The 23,022-nt window shown below is 43.0% G+C and overlaps 1 protein-coding gene across 4 annotated transcripts in view; it reads left to right on the top strand.

Moving 5' to 3' along the window:
* The first annotated feature begins 1,651 nt into the window (after positions 1-1,651).
* The window catches only part of cbarpb (CACN subunit beta associated regulatory protein b), a 291,577-nt gene continuing 270,206 nt past the window's right edge, over positions 1,652-23,022 (top strand). For 3 of the 4 annotated variants that reach the window (XM_072244152.1, XM_072244157.1, XM_072244155.1), the window contains exons 1-2: positions 1,652-1,736; positions 13,594-13,651. The gene's annotated coding sequence lies outside the window, so the exon portion shown is untranslated. The remainder of the gene's footprint in view (positions 1,737-13,593; positions 13,652-23,022) is intronic. The other variant, XM_072244154.1, reaches the window with a different exon arrangement.

The raw sequence follows: 23,022 nt of genomic DNA, 5'->3' as shown, positions 1-23,022 counted from the left end.
TTTGGCCTCCTGAGGGAGTAGTGGCACTGGTGAGCTTTCTTGGTCGCGTTATCTACAGGGTTGGACCAGGCAGGCTTTTGCTGAGGGGTTTAGCAAGTTTGTAGATTGATCAGCATCGGTAAGTTTTCTCTAGTGTGTAGATGACCGACAGTATCGTGTGCGGATAGATAGGAATGTGGGGAGAATGAAAGTGTAGGATTGGTCTAAGTGCTTAATGGTTAGCACCAGGGGTTCCCAACCTGGGTCCCACAGACCCCTCGTTAATGGTAGGGGTCCATGGCATAAAAAAGGTTGGGAACCCCTGGTTAGCATTCATTGGTGATTTGAAGGATCTATTTCCATCTCTGTGAATAAGCCCATAAAAACCCGTTAAAGCCCGCAACAAGGACAGAGACAATATCACATTGACTATAAAGACCAACGTTAAAACTTTCGACAGTTGTTTTCATGACAAAGGACGAACATTTCATAAAACTAATTCTCCGTCGATTAATTGTATTTAACATTGTTCGTTAAATTATAATCATTAGTAAATTGATAATCGTGAGGATTTAGTAAAATAAATTATCAGTTTAAATATTCCAAATCAGATCCGAACGCGTTTCCTTTAACAGGAGAAGCGATTGAACCAGCCTCTTCTCTGCAGCCGCCCGACCGTCTATTTCTATAGTAGCAAACTTCTGAATAGAAACACATTCATTGAGGAAAATGTAGGATCTGATGCGATGAATTACATAAGTCCACGTTGCAGGACACGAGGAGGGGGCGTTTAAGAGTGCGATTGGGCTCTCAGATGGGCTGGCTACTCCCACAGCTCGGCTGGGAAGAGATTTCCTCAAAATGACAAGTGCTTTCTTGCGCCAGAAGAACCCTTCATTGAAAAGAAAACTTAACCCACACTAGAATTCATTAATAACATTTGTAAGTGTATAATGCCAGAGTTGCCGTTCACATAGAACTTCACCTACAAGATACGCGTTCGGTTCGCAAGATAGTAATTCGCCTTTGCAAAGGAGTCAAAATTCCGAAGATAGATCCCAATTTATCACTTTAAACCAAAAAAAAACACAGGATTTACATAATTCTCAATTTTGTGACCTCCCTTCCGTTTTCTGATCATTGCAACCCAGAAACCAGTTTAACCCTTTAGTAAAATGGGGTGGAGTGTGTTTAGAGTTAACGGCATTGTCTGTCGCCCTACACTGCAGCGACCAAGCCACAACAATAATTTCCAAGGACATTTTAATGAACAAAACGCAGAAAAGCAGAAGCATTTATTAAAATGCCAAATCCTGGTGGATTTAGGTACTCGGCATATATATGAATCTAAATGAACACAATGTATATGCGCTCGGAGATAGTTCTGTACGTTTTTATTGTAAATAGGCAAGATTTCAAGAGGGAAAGGATACGCTGCAGAAACAGCCTAGATTTCCTTGCATTACACGACATCCTTTTGTCGGTACGATTCCAGCCAGCCCCGGACCGTCACTGGGTAAGATCGATTCAGTTCAGCGAGCATTCCTCCTTCCATCATCGCCGGCTCCTCCCACCGCCCCGGATCTCACTGCAGCCGTCGAATCGCGTCACATGACCGACCCAAACACCACGTTACCCTCCGTGTGGGTGGAACCGGGCGACTTTCATTCATAAATTGCTCGGGTTTAAATCAAAATTAAGGAGTTGCAATTGGGTGTCTGTTAGTATCCCGTATGAACGACGCGAATTGCAATTAGGTAAGTCGGTGATTGGCGGCGATACAGATAACTTTAGTCAATCTTCTTTAAAAATAGAAAACCAAGATTTAAAAAAAATATATAGGAATTATAGTGATGTCGTGGTTATTGTGTGGATGTTCCATTGATGTGTAATGACGGTGGACAGTGCGCAGGAGACAAGGATATACGTTGATTTACTGATTATAGAAATACAATCACGAGCCCTTAACGTGTTACTTGAAATAACGGTTGTTCCTCTAGGATGGAAAGACGAAAAAAACAATTCTCAAACAAAAGCGCGCGTGTTTGCAAGTCGACGATGTATATTTTGTGTAATTGAAGTCAAATCTCAAGTAATACGAAGTCACAAGCCTCGTTTTTACCAATATACGAATAGTTCTTTGCAAAGCCCCAGCCGTTGAGAAGTTTATCATTCTCTCCATTCCCCCCGAATGATAACCGCCTGTCACCTGCCTTGCGCGTTTTACTGAATGGGTTATTAAGATGGCAAGAGAGTGGATTCCCTGTGACGTCCGTGTGCAATCATTTTAAAGCAGCCGGAGTGTGTAAAAGCCCCTTTGGGACTTCTGCTTCGTTCTACGAGCAGAATGTCTTCAGAAGTGAAAGTAAGCATTGATTTTCCCGTACAGATCCACTATAAATGCAGTGATGCGGTTTAAAATTAATGTTAGTTTAACTTTGTAACAGCAGGGACTGGTATTTATAACCATAATTTTAGTTCCCAGTTATTTTGGTGGATAATACTTTGTCTTGCTGAAGGCTGCCAATAACAAAAAAATGAAAGTTTTTTTTTCTCTTCCCCTTGGCCAGCCCGTGGAAGCATTAACTGCGGGAGGGAGAGGTGAATTCGTGGAATTCATTGCCACAGATGGCTGTAGAGGCCAAGTCGTTGGGTATATTTAAAGCGGGGGTTGATAAATTCTGGATTAATAAGGGCATCAAAGGTTAAGGGGAGAAGGCAGGAGGACGGGCTTGAGATAAATCAGCCATGATAGAATGGCGGAGCAGACTTGATGGACCGAATGGCCTAATGTGCTCTTTTGTGTTAATGTTCTGAACCCAGTTAGAACGGGACGCAAGGGTTAAATTAAGCGGAGAATTTCTCTCTGCACGCCCCCTTGCCCCATATAACCAAATGCGTCAACCGCATTCCCAAAGGCGTTTCGCCCCTGTAATATTTGCATTTCCTACATCACTACATCTTCCAGAGGGTCACCCACCTAGTCAATTACATTCCGCCCACTCGTTCCCAAAGGAAAATAGATTAAAACTGACGAAACTCCTTTCACCTCCGTGGTCTGAAAGACATTAGTTTTCTCACTTGCATTAATCTATTTCTTTCTTATCGATTGAATAGTAAAATCTATTTCGGCAATGGTGTGCCAAAACAATTCGCAGCAATACTGAAATAAATTCAGCAAATAGTAAGAGGCGCATTTAGACGCTGAACTGATATCACTGCGATTTTAAAAGTTCAAAGTTTTAAAGTAAATTTATCATCATATATAGCCTGAAATTCATTTTCTCGCGGGCATTCACAGTAAGTTCAAGGTAACTAAAAACAATATCGAGAACATGTGACGAAGAGTCCTTGAAAGTGAGTCCATAGGTTGTGGGAACAGTTCAGTGATGGGGCAAGTGAACAGATGAAGGGTCTCGGTCCGAAACGTCGACTGTTTACTCTTTTCCATAGATGCTGTCTGGCCTGCTGAGTTCCTCCAACTTTTGTGTGTGTGTGTGTGTGTGTGTGTGTGTGTGTGTGTGTGTGTAGCCATGGGGCGAGTGATTCGAGAGCCTCACACGCAAGACACCGGTGAAACTCAGCAGGTCAGGCAGCATCCGTGGAAAGGAGCAAACCGTCGACCTTTCGGGCCCGAGACCCTTCTAGGGGTAATAACTGCTCCTGAAGCTCCTGTACCTTCCAGTGAGAACAGAGTATTGCCTGGGCGGCGGGTGTCCTTGATGATGGATGCTGCGACAGCGCTCCGTGCAGATGAGCTCAATGGTGGCGAGGGCTTTACCCGTAAAGGACTGAGTGGTGTAAACAAAATGCCTCCGTAGAGGTTGGTACATCAAATTGGTCAATGCTATTTAGAAGGGTTGACCATTAATACTTTAGACACGAACGATGGCCATTTGTAATTTGCCTCCAATGCCAGGTCATAACGTCACTTTGTGAAATAACATCTATCTTCAATCACAATAAAGCTTCAAACCTCAGAATCAGGTTTGATATCACCGGCATATATCGTGAAATTTGTTAACTTTATACCAGCAGTACAATGCAATGTATGTTAATATACGGGGAAACTGAATTACGGTAGGTGTGTATGTGTATATCAAATAGTAAAATTTTATATTAAAACATAGTTAAAAACATAAAGTAGTGAGGTATTATTCATGAGTTCAATGTTCATTCGGAAATCGGATGACAGAGGGGAAGAAGCTGTTCCTGAATCACTGAGTGTGTACCTTCAGGCTTCTGTATCTCCTCCCTGATGGTAACAGTGAGAAGAGGGCATGTTCTTGTCCAATTCAGAACGAATCAATCATTACTTCCAAAGTAGATTCAATAATTTCAATAACTTCCACCAGCTCCAACTGGATCCCACCACCAAATGCATCACCCCCTTCCCCCACGTTCTGCTTTCCGCAGGGATCGCTCTCTACGCGACTCCCTTGTCCATTCGTCCCTCCCCATTGATCTCCCTCCTGGCATTTATCCTTGCAGGCGGACCAAGTGCTACGCCCGTCCCTACAAATCCTCCCCCATTACCGTTCAGGGTCCCAAACAGTCCTTCCAGGTGAAGCGACACTTCACCTGTGAGTCTGTTGGGGTCGTATACTGTGTCCGGTGCTCCCGGTGTGGCCTCCGGGAGACCACTTCGCCGAGCATCTACGCCCCGTTCGCCAGAATAACCGGAATCTCCCAGTGGCCGCCCATTTTAATTCCACTTCCCATTCCCATTCCTATTCCGATATGTCCATTCATGGCCCCTTCCACTGACGTGATAAGGCCACACTTACGTTGGAGGAACAACACCTTGTATTCCGTTTGGGTAGCATCCAACTTGATGGCATGAACGTTGATTTCTGAAACTTCCAGTAATGCCAACTCCATCCTCCCCCCTCCATTTTCCATCCCCTTTTCCCTCTCTCATATTATCTCCTTGCCCGCCCATCGGTGCTGTTCCTCCCCCCTCCTTTTTTTCTTTCTTCCATGGCCTTCTGTCTCTTTCACCAACTTCCCAGCTCTTTGCTTCACCCCGCCCCCTCCAAGGTTAACCTATCGCCTGGTGGTTCTCTCTCCCCTCCTCCCACCTTTCAAATCTACTTTTCACTTTTTTTCCACTCTCCTGCCAAAGGATTTCGGTCCGGAAAGTCGTCTGTGCTTTTTTCCATAGATGCTGCCTGGCCTGCCGAGTTCCTCCAGCATTTTATGTGTGTTGCATCTACAGATTTTCTCGTTTGTCAATAATTTCAGTATAGTATGTATGTATAACGCCCAATATACAATCTAGCTGAGTTTTAATCTGCACTTTTGCACAGTTTTCATCATGAAAAGTAACACGCAATAAATAGTTTCGCAAAATTTTCAAGGACTTGAGTCCCCAAAATAGTATTTGCATTTGAGTCATCAAGATGAACAACACTGGTGATTCATTCCGTTCAGACACAACGTTCCATTTTAAAATGAGGACTATGTTTCTTTGTCTTATTTAGCAATCTCACGCTCGAACCTGTCCGATTATTCTTATCAACCAACCATTTTCATGCCTGGTTAATTTACAGACTACTTACACTCAGCGCTATGTCATTGCGGGGTCTGGGCGCTTGATGGCGATACAAAATTTGTTTCCAGCTGTAAGCGGATGTTTTTGAAAAATATTTTCATTCAAGTGTACTGTTATACTCCCCTCCCTCCCTTTTATTAATTGAGATCTGGAACTTTCTAATTAACAATGGGAATAAAACGTCATAGATGAGTTGAACTTGTCCTTCAAAGCCTCCACTAAAGTTTTGTTTTAACAAAGACTTGAGCTTTTCCCATGACTTGTGTGACGTTTCTCACTAGAAATGTCAAGCTTCCAGTGAATTTAGATTATACCATTTTCAGTTCGTGCAATGGTCTCATTCCTCAGATTACAGAGGCACCATTCAAACAGCTCTGTTCGTGTGTGTCTTGTAGACTGCGTGGTTGTCTATATAAATGAGAGGAAAACAAAAATTTAATGCTGATTGTTTTTAACGCAGCATGAAATAAAGGTAAAAAAAAGGAAATGATTACCTTGATGGTTCCCAATCTGGCAGCATTTCCTGTGTTTATTTTCATTAGGGAACCTCCATGACTTTATCCCTATCACTGTAGCCGCTATGTACCCTCTATCAACAATCTTAATGTTCCTCCAATTCCGCCCTTTTGACTCGACATTCTTTAATCTCATCATCCCAGCATCAGCAAGCGTACTTTCAAATGTTTTGGTTCGAACTCCGGATTGTTCCCTGTTGTGTATTTAATATAATTAGTACTATTTGAGTACAATTATAAATGAATTGCTTGATTAAGCTTTCTTGTTCTTTTAAATAATTCACTGTAGTTATATATACGAAGTATACGTACGAAGTACACGTCATACGTATGCGCCTGGCTTAAAGTCAAAACGAAGTTCCACTCGCATTACTGGTTCCCGACTTTTCTTCCAATTGGTCTTGTAATGTTTTGGAGTTACGGAACATAACACTCCCCACCGAAAAATTAAGTTCACAAGGTTTGGCTATTTTCCCTTGTGGTTATAATGTGCCTCAGTATCTAATTAAAGTGAACAATTGGATAGCTTTATTTGTCACACGTACGGCGAAACATACGGTGAAATGCGGTGGTTTGTGTCAAAGCCATGCTTCTGGATCCAACGTAGTATGCAATGTCACCAGCACCGGACTTTGAGACGGATGTTCGCATCTGGTCGACTCCTTGCATGCTTTTCATCCGTGCCGGGTTGAGCTAGCAACTCAGCCTTGTTTTTAAAAAAAAGACAGAAAAATGCCACGGAAGCGGCAGAAATGCTACCCGATGCGCCACAAGGTGCGAAAAGGAGCAACATCTACTATAGGAACCGGAGCGTCCGGAGAAAACCCACGCAATCACAGAGAGAAAGTACAAACTTGTGGCAGTCAACGCGGGGATCGATCCCTGATCAATAACTCTGCAATGCTGTGGCGCTAACCGCTATGCTACCATGCCAGTAAACTTTGCTGAATAAAACATTTTCTGTATTATGGAAGGAAAGCTATCTCTTGCTGGGTCTGGCATGTGTATGTTCCATTATTGTGACTCACACCTACATTTATCACAAGTTCTAGGGCAAGGCAAGGACAAATGACAACATTGTCTATTTCAGGTTCAAGTTTAATGTCACCAAACTACATGTATATCAGCAAATGAAACAACGTCCCTCTGGCCCACAAAACATATCACACACAGCACATCAACCAACATATTACCATAAATAATTTAATAGTCACTGATCCATGGCCGAAGGATGGTTATAGTTGAGAGCTGAATGTCCAAGGTTACAGACTGTATTGGAGGGATAAGAAAGTTGGCAGAGGAGTGGTGTGGCTCTGCTGGTAAAGAATGGCAAGTAGGTACAAAGATGTGACATAGGGATGGAAGATGTTCAATCCTTGTTGGCTGTGTTAAGAGACTGCAAGAGTCAAAGGTCCCTGATGGTAGTTATATTCAAGCCTCCCAACAGTAGCTGGGGATGTGGACCACAGATTACAACAGAAAATAGAAAAGGCATGTCAATTGGGAGATTTCAACATGCAGGTTAATTGGGGAAAATCAGGTTGGAAATGGATCCCAAGAGAGTGGGTTTGCCTACGAGATGGATTTTTTAGAGCAGTTTGTTGTGCCTGCTAGGGGATCAGCTATACTAGACTGGGTGTTTGTAATGAACCGGTGGTGATTTGGGAGCTTAAGGTAAAAGAACCCTTAAGAGGCAGTGATCACAATATGATTGAGTTCAACTTGAAATTTGATGGGGAGAAAGTAAAGTCTGACATAGCAGTATTTCAGTGGAGTAAAGGAAATCACAGTGGCATGAGAGAAGAGTTGGCTGAAGTAAATTGGAAGGAGATGTTGGTAGGGATGACAGCAGAGCAGCAATGGCATGAGTTTCTAGGAAAAATAGGGTAAGGTGTAGGATAGATGAATTCCAAGAACAAAGAAACACTCAAATAGCAAAATAGTACAACCCGTGACTGACAAGGGAAGTCAAAACTAATGTAAAGGCAAAAGAGCGGGCATACAACAAAGCAAAACTGAGTAGGAAGACACGCTTGAAAACCTTTGAAACCCTACAGAGAACAACTAAAAGAATCATTATGAGGGAAAAAATGAAATATGAAAGCAAGCTAGCAAACAATATCAAAGTGGATAGTAAAAGCTTTTTCAAGTATGTAAAAATAAAGGAGAGATGAGAGTGGATATAGGACTGCTAGAAAATGAGACCAGAGAAATAACAGGGGCCAAGGAGATGGCAGATGAATTAAATGAGTATTTTGCATCAGTCTTCACTGTGGAAGACACTAGCAGTGTGTCAGATGTTGCAGGGTGTGAGGGAAGAGAAGTGAGTGCAGTTACTATTACAAGAGAGAAGGTGTTCAAAACGCTGAAAGACTTGAGGGTACATAATTCACCCAGGCCAGATGAACTGCACCCGAGGGTTCTGAAAGAGGTAGCAGTAGAGATTGTTTCAAAGGTACAGTTAATGTCAGAGAAATGTATACAATATACATCCTGAAATGCCTTTTCTTCGCAAACATCCACAAAAAACAGAGGAGTGCCCCAAAAGAATGAATGACAATTAAATGTTAGAATCCAAAGTCCTACCCCCCCCCCCAAGCTCCCCTCCCTCCCACATTTAAGCAGCAGCAAGCAACAATCCCCCCTCTTCCACTGGCAAAGGAAAACATCGGCACCCGCCACTGAGCACTCAAGTGTGAGCAAGGCAACAGTAAAGACAGACTTGCAGTACTCCAAAGACTACTGCTCACCTGGTATTCAACATACCACAGGCTCTCTCTCTCCCTAATAAGGAAAAAAGGGGTGTCTCCATGGAGGCATTAGTATTGATCTTTCAAAAATCTTTGGCCTCTGGCATGAGGCCAGAGGACTGAAAAATTGCAAATGTTACTCCACTCTTTTTTTTAAAAAAAAACAGAGGAAGGCAGCAGAAAGTAAATTATAGACCAGTTAGCCTGACCTCAGTGGTTGGGAAGGTGTTAGAGTCAATTGTTAAGTTTGAGGTTATGGAGTACTTGGTGACACTGGACAAGATAGGATAAAGTCAGCAAGGTTTCCTTAAGGGAAAATCTTGCCTGATGAACCTGATGGAATTCTTTGAGGAGATTACAAGTAGGGTAGATAGAGGAGATGCAGTGGATGCTGTAGATTAGGATTTTCAGAAAGCCTTTGACAAGGTGTAACACATGAGGCTGCTTACCAATTTAAGAGCCCGTGGTATCACAGGAAAGTTACTGGCATGGTTAGAGCTTTGACTGATTAGTAGGAGGCAGTGAGGGGGGAATAAAAGGCTCCTTTTCCAATTGGCTGCCAGTGACTATTAGTGTTCTGCAGGGGTTGGTGTTGGGACCGTTTTTATGTATATCGATGATTTAGATGATGGAATAGATGGTTTTGTTGCTAAGTTTGCAGGTGATAGAAAGATTGCTGGAGGAACAAGTAGTATTGAGGAAACAGGTAGGCTGCGGAAGGAATTGGAAAGATTAGGAGAATGGGCAAGAGAGTGGCAAATGAAATACAATGTTGGAAAATGCATGGTCATACACTTTGGTCGCAGAAATACCTGTGTAGACTACAGGTATTTCTAAATGGGGAGAAAGTCCAAAAATCTGAGACACAAAGGGACTTGGGACTCCTTGTGCAGAACATCCTAAAGGTTAACTTGCAGGTTGAGTTGGTGGTGAGGAAGGCAAATGCAATGTTAGCATTTATTTCAAGAGGTCTAGAATATAAGAGCAGGGATGTGATATTGAGGCTTTATAAGGCACTGGTGAGGCCTCACCTTGTGTATTGTGAACAGTTTGGGGCTCCTCATCTAAGAAAAGATGTTTTTGGCATTGGAGAGGGTTCAGAGGAGGTTCACGAGGATGATTCCGAGAATGAAAGGGTTATCGCATGATAAACCTTTGGCTCTGGGTTTGTACTCGCTGGAATTTAGAAGGATCGGTGGGGTGGGGGGGGGGGAATCTCATTGAAACCTTTTGAATGTTGAAAGGCTAGAGAGAGTAGATGTGGAAAGGATATTTCCCATGGTGGGAGAGTCCAGGACAAGAGGGCACAGCCTCAGGATAGAGAAGCGTCCATTTAAAACAGACGTGACAAATTTCTTTAGCCAGAGGGTGGTGAATCTGTAGAATTTATTACCACAGGCAGCTGTGGAGGCCAGGTCATTGGGTGTATTTAAGGCAGAGCTTGAGTGGTTCTTTATTGGACATGGCATCAAAATTTACAGCAAGAAGGCTGGGCAGTGGGGCTGGGGAGGGGGAGAAAGGATCAGCCAGGGTTGAATGGGGGAGCAGACTTGATGGGTCAAATGGCCTAATTCTGCTCCTATCTCTTAATAAAATATAATTCAAAATGCATGTGCAGTGCACAGCTCTGGTAAACTGTAAACAGCTCGTGTCCTAATGATGAGACATTGGCGGTGGCAGGGTATCATTAGTCTCAGCCTGGGGGAAGAAGTTGTTACCCAGTCTAGTCCTGATACTGCTGTACCTTCTTACTGACTGTAGTGAGTCAAAGAGATTATGGGATGAGTAACTGGGATCCTCAGCAATGCCTTGAGCCCTTCATATACAACACTCCTGGCAAATGTCACAAATAGTGGGGGTCGGAGGGGAGGGAGACCTCTGTGATCTTCTCAGTGGTTACCACAAATAAATAATATGCCACAAATATCAAGAAACAATACTAATTATTTCTGTTTACAGGATTCACTCCTTGGAAAATATACTAAGAGTGACTTTTTCCTTTATATTTATTTTAGCATAGTTTTAAAAAATCTGCTGAATTTCAAACCTGATTAATAATCTGATCTATCTTGTTGATGGTTAGGAAAGACGGAAGCTCTAATTGTTTCTGATTTTGTGAATTCTAATTGGTAAGGTGAAGGAGAAAATGAACAGCTGACAAGCAGAATATCTTTTCTTGCTCTAATTTGTTTTGTGATTATTTTTGTTTAAATAAATCTGGCTGATATGCATTTTGAGACAAGTCAAAGTGGGGAACTAAAGGCCAGTTAGCTTAACGTCAGTCATTGTAAAATGCTGGATTCCATTAACGAAGAGGTAGTAACTAGCCATTTGGAAAGTCAATATGAAAACACAAGAGGTTCCGCAGATTCTGGAAATCCAGAGTAACACACACAAAATGGTGGAGGAACTCAGCAGATCGGGGAGCATCTGAGGCCTCCATCTGTTGGGGACAACCGTGGAGGTTGTGTCCTAGCTGTGTAGATATACAAGCCTAGGCAGTACAATATGGAGAGCAAGCTATTGCCTATGTAGCAGGCTGTCTCTCTCCATGCATACGATAAACCCAAAGGAACTACGGAGACCAATATAGTTTGGCCTCAGCAGCATTGCAGAAGTTACCAGTCGGCGTTGAATTCAATGTCGGACTGCCTTTGGGACTCCAGCTCCAGATTTTCCCCTTGGGGTTTACTCCTGAAGCCTTCCCATGAATGGGTCTAGCCACAAGGCAGTGGAGGTTTGAGATCAGAGCTCTCCTTCTAGGTGAGCTGCCAACCATGGCTGACGAGCCCCAACTGCTCGTGGTTTTAAGGCGCCAGTAACCCGTCTTTGCCCATTTTCCTGTCAGTAGAAATGGTTCTGCCGGGCTTAGTAGCTAAGCCACATGTGAAGGCTTTTGGAGGCTATTTGAGGCACACAGCATTGGGAGAATCTAATAGGTAGTGGGAGCTTGTCCCCATTACCACCACCGGTTATAACAACCCTAAGGAATCGGGCAGCATCTATGGAAAGGAATAAAGAGTCAATGTTTCAGGCTGAAGCATCAGGACTTTTTCTGAAAAGCGATTATATTTGATAAGTTCTTTGACGATTGTATGAGAGCAGATGAATGAACAAGGGTGATCTAGAACGAAGGGGGTGTGGTGTCAGAATAAAGTGTCACCCATTTCAGATGGAATGAGTCTCTGGAAACCTTCTGCCAGAATTAAGTTGAAATTATTGAATACAGTTTGAAGTTCAAAGTGAATTTATTATCATATATTTCACCATAGAGCACCTTGAAACTAATTTTCTTGCAAGCATTCACAGTAAATACTATGAAACACAATAGAAAAACTGCATGCAGACAGAGACAGATAAACAACCAATGTCCAAATCAGTTTCCTCCCACAGTCCAAAGACTCACAGGTTGGTAGGGTAATTGGTCATTGTAAATTGTCCTGTGATTAGGCTAGGATTTAAATCAGGGGGAGGGTGGGGGGTTGCTGGGAGGCATGACTGGAAGGGCCTCTTCCAGGCAGTATTTAAATAAATAAAAATAATGAGAGTAACATACAGGCAAATAGATAATTATACAATCCGATACATTTCAATCTCCCTACTTTGTTCAAACTGCCAACGTTTTATTGTAATATTTCAGAAAACATATAAAAACAAAACCCAATCATTTACTCCTTAAACTCTGACCTTGAGGTTGCCTGATACTTCCAAGGAAGGAAAAGCAATACCTGCCATGTTAGGGAAATTAGCAATAACAGTAATTAGTTTTCAGAACCTATTTAGACAACAAGGAATACTTGAGGCTGGAATAGCAGCCAAATAAAATGACCATTTTCATTTCCATCACACCATTAATGTCAGCGTTCTGATTTACTGTGGTTAACCAGTCAACAAAGGACACCAAGCAAGAGGTTACTAAAGGCTTGGTGCAAGAAATGGATTTTAATGAGAAGGGACAAGAGGGTTTACAAAGGAATTTTAAAGCTAAAGGCAAGGTGCTGGGACAAAATGTTCCAAGATTTTCCAGATGAAACTCCAGGAGAACCCAGTTAACCTTTGCCAAAGTCTGTTAAATATTAAATATCCAGATGATTAGTATGCAAATGTTAGTCCTGAACGCCTGCGGATGCCTGTGTGAAGCTTGCAAATATAATCTGACACAGGAAATCAAGGTAACCTGAAGACAGCCGGCACCTTGCTTTCATGAATATGGAAATTGTGGAAAACACACACATGTACAACATCAAGAATGGAGAGTGCAGTTCATCTGGCAAGGAATCAGTGCTTAAAAAGCAACCAATGAATCAATAGAAACACTTCTTCACAGAAGGAAAAAAATAAGCAACTTTTGCCTGTTTTTTTTTCTCCTCTTTGACGAAGACTGTAGGACTCAGATACAGAATTAGACCATTCGTCCTATCATGGTTGCTCCACCCAATTGTTATCCCTCCAACCCCATTCTGCTGCCTTCTCCCCATAACTTTTGAGGCCCTAACTAATCAAGAACCTATCAGCCTCCGCTTTAAATATACCCAATGACTTGGCCTCCACAGCCATTTGTGGCAATGAATTTCACAGATTTGCCCATCACTGGCTAAAACAGTCCTTCTCATCTCTGTTCTAAATGGATGTCCCTCTATTCTGGCTAAATTCCAAAATACAAGAGCAATGTATGATTAAAAATATTATTTTGATACGCAAAATAAGATGGCTTTAATATGGAATGTAGTATATAATATTGTTTACTTCCAGTTCTTGTGGTAATAAAACAAAACAATTTTTCTTCTTTTTGAAGGTACAGACTCGTGCTGGGGTATCGTCCCATAGCTGCCAACAGCCCTCAAAAAAAAACGGTCAGTTGTTAACACCGATAAAACAAACTGCTAGAGGAACTCAGCGGGTCAGGCATCCTCCACCAATTTGGTTCTCACTCCAGTATGCAGAATTTGTAGACGCTTGTGTCAGTTTTTATGATTGAACCTAGGTAGTAACTGTCAACAGTCTCTTAAATTATGGGGCACCTCAAACAAGCTGTTTCATTTCTTTTTGACTCTGCTATCTTGTAAAGAAACTATTTGCAATACGAGTCCCTCAGCACTTTTTTTTCCATATGTTGAATTACTCTTGGACGTGCAGTCACTGTTAATATTTAGATAAATGCAGTCTTGTAAATACTTGGCACACAGCTGGCACTCAGTGACCACAAAAAGGTGTACATTACCAAATGATCTATGCATTAATGTTCTGTAGTTTTGATCTCATTCACTGTATATGTAATGCTGTACTAATAAGAGGCCAGTGGATTGTTGCAATATCAGGTCAGGTTACCAGACAATCAAAATAGAAACTGCAGATGTTGGAAAATGGAAATGCAATAGATGCTCAGCACATTGGGTAGTATCTTTTATTTAAAGATTTTTTTTTTTTTTTTTTTTTTTTTTTTGAAGATACAGCAAGGTAACAGGCCTTTCCAGCCCAACAAGCCCAATTATAACTGTGACCAATGAACCTACTAACTCATACATCTTTGGACTGTGGGAGGAAACCAGAGCACCCAGAGGAAACCCACGCAGTCACGGGGAGAACTTACAGACACCGGTGGAACTAGAAACATAGAAAATAGGTGCAGGAGTAGGCCATTCGGCCCTTCGAGCCTGCACCGCCATTCAGTATGATCATGGCTGATCATCCAACTCAGAACCCTGTACTCGCCTTCCCCCCATACCCCCTGATCCCTTTAGCCACAAGGGTCATATCTAACTCCCTCTTGAATATAGCCAATGAACTGGCCTCAACTGTTTCCTGTGGCAGAGAATTCCACAGATTCACCACTCTCTGTGTGAAGAAGTTTTTCCTAATCTCGGTCCTAACTGAACCATGCCACCCCCTCCTCATCAGTGGAAAGAGAAACAGTTGATGTTCAGGTCAATAGCTCTTCATATGACAAATAAAAAAAAATAAATCAGGGTTTAAAACATTAAATCCACGTGTCTTTCCATAGATACCACCTGGCTTGATGTGCACTCAGTGGCCATATTATTAGGTACACCTCCTTGTTAAAGCAGATATCTAATCAGCCAAATACGTGGCAGCAACTCAATGCATAAAAGCACGCAGATGTGGCCAAGGGGTTTAGTTCTCGCTCATGCCCAACATCAGAAGGGGTGAAAGAAATGTGATCTACGTGACTTTGACTGTATATCAGAAACGGCTGATCCCCTGGGGTTTGCGCACCCAACAGTCTCTAGAGTTTACGGAGAATGGTGTTTAAAAAAAAAAACAAAAAAAAAGAACATCCAGCGAGCGGCAGTTCTGTGGGTGAAAATGCCTTGATAATGAGAGGGGTCAGATGAGAATTGCCAGACTGGTTCAAGCAAACAGGAAGGTGGCAGTAACTCAAGTAAACATGTGTTACAACAGTGGTGTGCAGAACAGCATCTCTGAATGCACAACACATCGAACTTTGAAGTGGATGGGCTACAGCAGCAGATGACCACAAACGTACACTCAGTGGCTACCTTATTAAATACAGGAGGTACCTAATAAAGTGGCTCCTAAATGTTTTGCTTGCTCTTTTATATTACAGACAGGCTAATTTTCTGAAGAGGGATTGGCCTAAGATTTTCATTTCATCTAAAATCATCATTTAAAAAATATGTTCTTGATGCCCAGCATATATTGCAGTACATTTTTCATGAGAATTTGGACCTGACTTCTGTCAAAACAGTAGTTCATTTAGAATCATTATTCGTAGTAAAAGGCCAGAGGCCCAGTTGAATGTCAGCAGTGAACTGTAATATTATTAGTTAACGGCTATTTGGTCACTGAGTTCTTTTGTATATTTTGAAAGCGTAGATTTGGCGATATTACTAAATATATTACAACAGACACACAGACACATGCACAATACTGAAGGATCTCAGCCGATCAGGCAGCATCTTTGGAAATAAGTAAACAGTCGATATTTCAGGCTGAGACCCTTCATCAGGATCAGAAGGGAAGGGGGGAAGATCCCGGGGGTAGGGGAGGAGGCTAGCTGGAAGGTGATGTGTGAAGCCAGCTTGGTGGTAAAGGTAAGGGGTTGGAGAAGAAGGAATCATAGGGGAGGAGCGTGGACTATAGGAGAAGGGGAAGGAGGAGAGGATTCTGGGAGTAGACTGCTAGATATACACTTGTTCTGACTTGCTTACTGCCCATTCCACCACTGGTGTTTAGAGCAGCACTGAAGGTCCTCTATCCCTGTCTGTATAGGAGGATTCTTCTTTGCTGTTTCCATAACAATTGTTTATTGACCAGTCAGGTTGTTAGCTCTAAGCTGAACTCCCAAACCTGGAGGACCAGTGGACCATTCTTAGTCTGGCCTCTGACCTTTGACCTGTTTGGCAAGGGCCACCCTATCAAGAGCCAAAGGCCCTGATTCCAGTAACGTAGCTCTCTGGGTCATTGAGGTATGCAAGTCCTCCAAACCCTACGACAAGGGTGCAGTCCTCTTGGAGGATTGCTTGTTCTTGCTGCCATTAAACTCGTAATTCTAGATTTTTCTTAAACACTCATCTTATTTTATTTGTTCTCAATTTTTAAAGTTCCTGTTTGCTGTATTACTCTAACTCTGTAGGTAAGTAGATCACTTTGTGGTACGATATTTTTAGGAAGTTGAGTCACAGTAATACGCTGGCTTTTAGAACAAGCAAAGGAAAACTAACTCCTGGAGATTAGGTACACATTAATGGGGAGTTGTTTGAATCTCAGGGAAATGGCGCTTTAACATTTTTTTTAACAAAAGGTAATCATTGTATATTTATGCAAATCATAGCATCGTGCAAATTTATGTTCGGGTACCTCCCTCTGGTGCTCCTCCCCCTTCCCTTTCATGGTCTACTGTCCTCTCCTATTCAATTTCCCCTTTCTCCAGCCCTTTATCTCTTTCACCAATCAAATTCCCAGCTCTTTACTTCACACCCCTCCTCGTCTCCCGGTTTCACTTATCACCTGCCACCTTGTACTTCCTCCCCCGCGCCCCCCCCATAACTTCTTACTCTGATTTCTCTCCTTCCCTTCCAGTCCTGAGAAAGAGTCTCAGCCCGAAACATCAACTGTACTCTTTTCCATAGATGCTGCCTGGCCTGCTGAGTTCCTCCAGCATGTTGTGTGTGTTGCTTTGGACTTCCAGCATCTCCTGATATTCTCGCAGTTACGTTATGGGTTTCAAAGTTAGAACATGGCTATAGTCCAAAATAAACAAAACTGTGTGAAGTTTTAAAAATACAGAGATTCTGCAGTTGTAGGAATAGGAAATCAGAGCAACACACACAAAACGCTGGGGGAATCCAGCAGGTCGGGCAGCATCTACGGTGAAGAATAAAGAGTCGACGTTTTGGGGCGAGCCTCTTCATCGGGACTGGGTGAAGTTTTAAAAACCTGCAGAAGTTCAAAATGCTCAGCTGGTCATGCAGTATCTGCAGGGGCAAGACACTGAACTACTGCTTCCAGCTTATGATCTTTCATCTATATTGTTGCTAGTGAACATTACCCTACAGGTAACTGCCCAGCTCAGGGCCACCTTGTTCTCTCTGCTTCATTAATTCACCAGATGGTTGAACATTTGGTGTTGGATTGTTCATGTATTTTGGGTAGATATAAATCCATTACCTTGACCTGTATCACCCCAGGTCATTGCACTCTTGAACAAGTTGTGAAGAAGTAAGTTCAAAGTACATTTATTGTCAAAGTGCATGTATAAATTATACAACCTTGAGATTCATCTCCTTGGAGGCAGCCACAAAACAAGAAGCCCAAAACCATTCAAAACAAACAGACAGACCAACAAACACCCAATGCATAGTGAGAACAAAAAGCACAAATCATGCAAACAATAAGAGTGAGCAATAGCATTCCAAACTAAAGTGACACCACGGACACGAAGGCTGGAGCTGGCTCACAGCCCCGGCCTTAGTTCTGTGGAAAATGGAGTAAACGTTGCTCAACCCTCACCTCCAGTCCCGACACCAAGCCTTTTTGATCCATCTGGCCCGGCGTTGAAATTGTCCAAACACTGGGTCCTCCCTCACACCAGGACCTGGGCCGGGTGGCATCGATACATTCTGGGCCTGCACCCTGCTGCCACAGTCCAGCCTGTGTCTGACCTTTCCAAATCGGCTTGGCAGTTAGATCGATCAAAGCTCGCCCTCAATTTTGGTGGATGTGCTCGGAAACTCCTCCGCTCTGATTCTGCAATCCAGAGGCGCGCTTCAACCCTCAAGTCAGCATGGGCTTCGCTTGCCTCTTCATTGTTTGTGGTGATTCTTTACCATAATTTTCACAGGAAAAGTGTTAATATTATAAAGTATTTGGCTGTATTATTAAATGGAGAAGCATATTACCAAGACAAAGTGCACAAAGGTTAACGTTAATCACGATGATCTTATTCTCCTGCTCTATCACTGCAGCAAAGTGTGGCAAAGAACAGGTACACATATAAAATTCATGATGAAGGGTCTCAGCCTGAAACATCAACTGCTTTTCCTCTCCATAGATGCTGCCTGACCTGCTGAGTTCCTCCATCATTTTGTGTGTGTTGCTCTGGATTTCTAGCATCTGCAGAATCTCTAGTATCTATACATACATTTAAAAGAAATTATATTGGGAGAATGTCATAATTCTCCCAATATAATTTCTTTTAAATGTATGTATAGATACAAGAGATTCTGCAGATTGTGGAATTAGCGTCCTTCTGCAGGCTGTGAAGTAAACCAGTAGTGAGTGCAGAGCCATCCATCCTGGCAATAATTATGGGTCTGCATTCTTAGGAAATTCTGAAAGATTGGGAGCATTACTTCCAGGAATTGATGTGCATTTAAATTCCCAAGGGTGAAGCAGTCCCTTTATTGTTTGAATTGAGGTCAGAAATCCCCACGGGGGTCAATTGCTTTTGTTAAAATGCTTTCTAGACAGCAAATTCATTTGGTGTTCTACACCTTATTAGATTAAAGACTTTAAACATTTCTTTACAAAATTGGAATACGTTTTGCAAAAGGAAAATAGGAATTATACCAGCAGAAGCTTTAGATCCCAAAGGGAAGGTTCCAGATTGCATGCATTATACAGGACAGCGATTGATGCAACCTACCGAAAAATTTGAATTTTGTGAAGTTCTGGAAGCTGGTGTCAAACAACAACAAGTATTGTCAATCAAAACTTAGTTACTTGATTCCCATTTAATGGCATAACCCATCTCTAATCTGTACTGAATTCATCCTTTGTATTCTCATTATTTTTTGTCAACCCATTTATTTCTCTACCAGATATTTGGAGAAGAATGTATTTAGTTGCACAACAGGATGGAAAAGGGTAGATGTAAAATGGATATTTTTCTGCAAAACATTTTAAAGACAAAAGAAACACACGCAAAATGCTGGAGGAACTCAGCATATCAGGCAGCATCTATGGAAGTAATAAACAGCGATGTTTCGGGCCGAGACCCTTCATCAAACCTGAGAAGGAAGGGGGAAGATTCCAGATTAAAATGGTGGGGGGAGGGGAAAGCGGTTAGCTGGAAGGTGATGGGTAAAGCCAGGTGGGTGGAGAAGAAGGAATCAGGCTGGAGAGGGAAGAACCTGATGGGAGAGGAGAGAGGACAATACGAGGAAGGAAAGGAGGAAGGGACCCAGGGGAAGTAATAGGCAAGTGAGAAGTGAAAGGTTGGAGTGGGGTACAGGGGAAATGGGGGAGGAGAAATTCCTTCAGGTTGGAGGGAACCCAGATGGAATATTAGGTGTCCAATCACAAATGAGGAAAACTGCAGATGCTGGAAATCTAAGCAACACACACAGAATGCTAGAGGAACTCAGGAGGCCAGGCAGCATCCTTGGAAAAGGGAACAGTCGACATTGCGGGCTGAGACCCTTCATCGGGTCTGGAGGAAAAAAGATGAAGGTGGGGGGCGGGGGAAGTAGAGAGATGGGAAGTCGATTGGTGAAACAGATAAAAGCTGGAGAAGGGGGGATCTGGCAGAGGACAGAAGGCCATGGAAGAAAGAAAAGGGGGTAGGACTACCAGAGGGAGGTGATGGCAGGTAAGGAGATGAGGACATGGAACTGGGGAATGGTGGAGGAGAGGCTACCCAAACAGAATATTAGGTGTTGCCTCTCCATCCTGAGTGCAACAGTAGAGGAGACCATGGACTGGCATGTTGGAATGGGAAGTGGAATTAAAATGGTTGGACACTGGGAAATCCTGCTTTTTCTCACGGACAGAGCGTAGGTGTTTGGTGAAGCGGTCTCCCAATCTACGTATCTACTCGGGTCTCACCGGCACACAGGAGGCCACACTGGGAACACCTCCTCCACCTTAAGGGTGGCCTCATCTTTGGACAAGAGGAGGTCATGAATCGACGCCCTGGAATGGAAATGGAAATTAAAATGTTTGGCCACCAGGAAGAACAGCTTGCGGCGTATGGTGTGGAATTACTCGACAAGCCGGTCCCTCAGTTTATGACGGGTCTCACCGATGTAGAGGAGGCCACAGCAGGAGCACTGGATGCAACAGGCAACCCCAGTAGGTTTGCAGGTGAAGTGTTGCCTCACCTGGAAGGACTGTTTGTGGCCCTGAATAGAGGTGGTGGAAGAGGTGTACGGGCAGGTGTGGCACTGAGGCTGCTTACAGGGATAGGTACCGGGAGAGAGATTAGTGGGGAGGGATGAATGGACAAGGGAATCGAGAAGGGAGCGATCCCTGCGCAAGGCTAATTCCCTGCTGGTGTTAATGGGAAAGGATAACTCTATTTAATGCTAAATAATCATAAGACCATGAGATATAGGAGCAGAATTAGACTATTCCGCCCATCAAGTCTGCTCTGTCATTTGGTCATCAACAGGATCAAGTGAACGATGAACTTACTTATTGAGGAAACGTAGAACTTCCAGTGCCCAATCTGTAGCCAGCAAGTTTTTAAAAAAAACAACTAATGTGAAATCATTTTGATTATCAGTGCAGTCTGGTTGAGGTTAATAACCTCATCAAGGTTGCTGGTGAACGCAGCAGGCCAGGCAGCATCTCTAGGAAGAGGTACAGTCGACGTTTCGGGCTGAGACCCTTCGTCAGGACTAACTGAAGGAAGAGCTAGTAAAAGATTTGAAAGTGGGAGGGGGAGGGGGAGATCCGAAATGATAGGAGAAGACAGGAGGGGGAGGGATGGAGCCAAGAGCTGGACAGGTGATTGACAAAAGGAATATGAGAGGATCATGGGACAGGAGGCCCAAGGAGAAGGAAAAGGAGTGGGGGGGGAGACCCAGAGGATATAGTCAGAGGGAGGAAAAGGAGAGAGAGAGAAAAAGAATATGTGTATATAAATAAATAACGGATGGGGTACGAGGGGGAGGTGGGAAGTTAGAGAAGTCAATGTTCATGCCATCAGGTTGGAGGCTACCCAGACGGAATATAAGATGTTGTTCCTCCAACCTGAGTGTGGCTTCATCTTTACAGTAGAGGAGGCCGTGGCTCCATCCCTCCCCCTCCTGTCTTCTCCTATCATTTTGTATCTCCCCCTCCCCCTCCCACTTTCAAATCTCTTACTAGCTCTTCTTTCAGTTAGTCCTGACGAGGAGTCTCGGCCCGAAACGTCAACTGTACCTCTTCCTAGAGATGCTGCCTGGCCTGCTGTGTTCACCAGCAACTTTGATGTGTGTTGCTCGAATTTCCAGCATCTGCAGAATTCCTCGTGTTTGCGAGGTTAATAACCTGGTCACTTTCAAAATAGCATACGCCTGCATACCTACAAGAGGACCATAACTTTGACATGGGGTTTGGAATGTTGGCTGGAGTCAGGGCTTTATGCTTCGGCTCTTGGTGGGGTCACCCATGCCAAACAGGTCAAAGTGTAGAGGCCAGACTAAGAGTGGTCCACCGGTCCTCCAAGTTCAGGAGTACAGCTCAGGGATAACCACCTGAATGCTCAAAAAAAACATTGTTACAGAAACAGCAATGAACAATCCTATATATGTGTGTGAAGGTATCCCTGAGTCTCTATCCTGGTCTTGCATGGCTGACAGTGGTGAAAAATGAGGGGAGGCGACTGGCATGATGAAAGAATCCCTGAACACTGCCAGTCGGTTTTGACAGAGTGGAGGATCTTCACTGTTGCCCTAAATGCCTACGGTGCTACTGGCAGTAAATAAGTGACTTCTTGTGCAAAGGTGCGAACGGATGGAAACTAAGTTAACTGTGAAGTAAATATTAAAGTTAGTACGTTTAAGATTAACTATGATTTTACAGAATACTGGGCCAAGCTTCAGAAGTTCTCTACTCCCATTCTTTACATGCTTGGAATATGTGCAGTAAATGAGGTAGTGATAATATAGTATTTGTCATACACAACATACAATTTACTGATTATTCTCCTCCCAGATGCTACCTACCTGCTGTGTTTCTCCAGCATTTTGTGTGTGTTGCTCTTGATTTCCAGCATCCGCAAAATCTTTTGTTTGTGAATTTCAGAAACCTTTACATAGAGTAGAAAACACCGTGTAAAACTCTGTCTTCAGTCATCAGTATTGGTGACCCACAGGTAAAGGTTGGTTTAACAAGGTCAGCAGGTATTTCTAAATGTAGTTGTAAGAAGCTTGATTCAAGATTGTTTAATGTCATTTCCAGTACACAATTGTAAAGGGGAACAAAACAATTGTTACTCCAGATCCAATGCAGAACACAAAAAAAACGAGGATAAAGAATGCAAAAATAAAAAAAAACAAATGTAAATATATAAGATAGCTGTGTACAATTATTGTATATCCATAAAGTGACGCTAGGCACAGGAGTGTCTGTACATAAGGTGACTGGCAGGAGATGATAAAGTAGTGGTGGGAGGGCTGTGGAGGTGTTGATCAGCCTCACTGCTTGGGGAGTCTGGTGTTCTTGGCATGGATGCTACATATCCTCCTCCCTGATGGTGCTGGGACAAACAGTTCGTGAGCAGGATGAGTGGGATCTTTCATGATATTACTGGCCTCTGTTTCTGTGACCTTAAGTCTGAATGAACTCCGTTTGCATTTGGTATCTAATCTTCTTTTGCTGTTGAATTCCTTACAGATAATCATCTGTTGTTGGGCTCTCATTCATTCAATGTAGGCACTTGCGAACATTCCACAGTGTTATTCCTCTTGGGAGAAGAAAAGGGAGAAACAAAGTGGGGAGGTCTTTCAATAGAGAATGCTCACCAGGTTCACGGGTT

The sequence above is a fragment of the Mobula birostris genome, chromosome 26 (assembly GCF_030028105.1).
Source record: "Mobula birostris isolate sMobBir1 chromosome 26, sMobBir1.hap1, whole genome shotgun sequence".
NCBI lineage: Eukaryota > Metazoa > Chordata > Chondrichthyes > Myliobatiformes > Myliobatidae > Mobula > Mobula birostris.
This window is presented reverse-complemented; position numbering and strand designations above follow the sequence as displayed.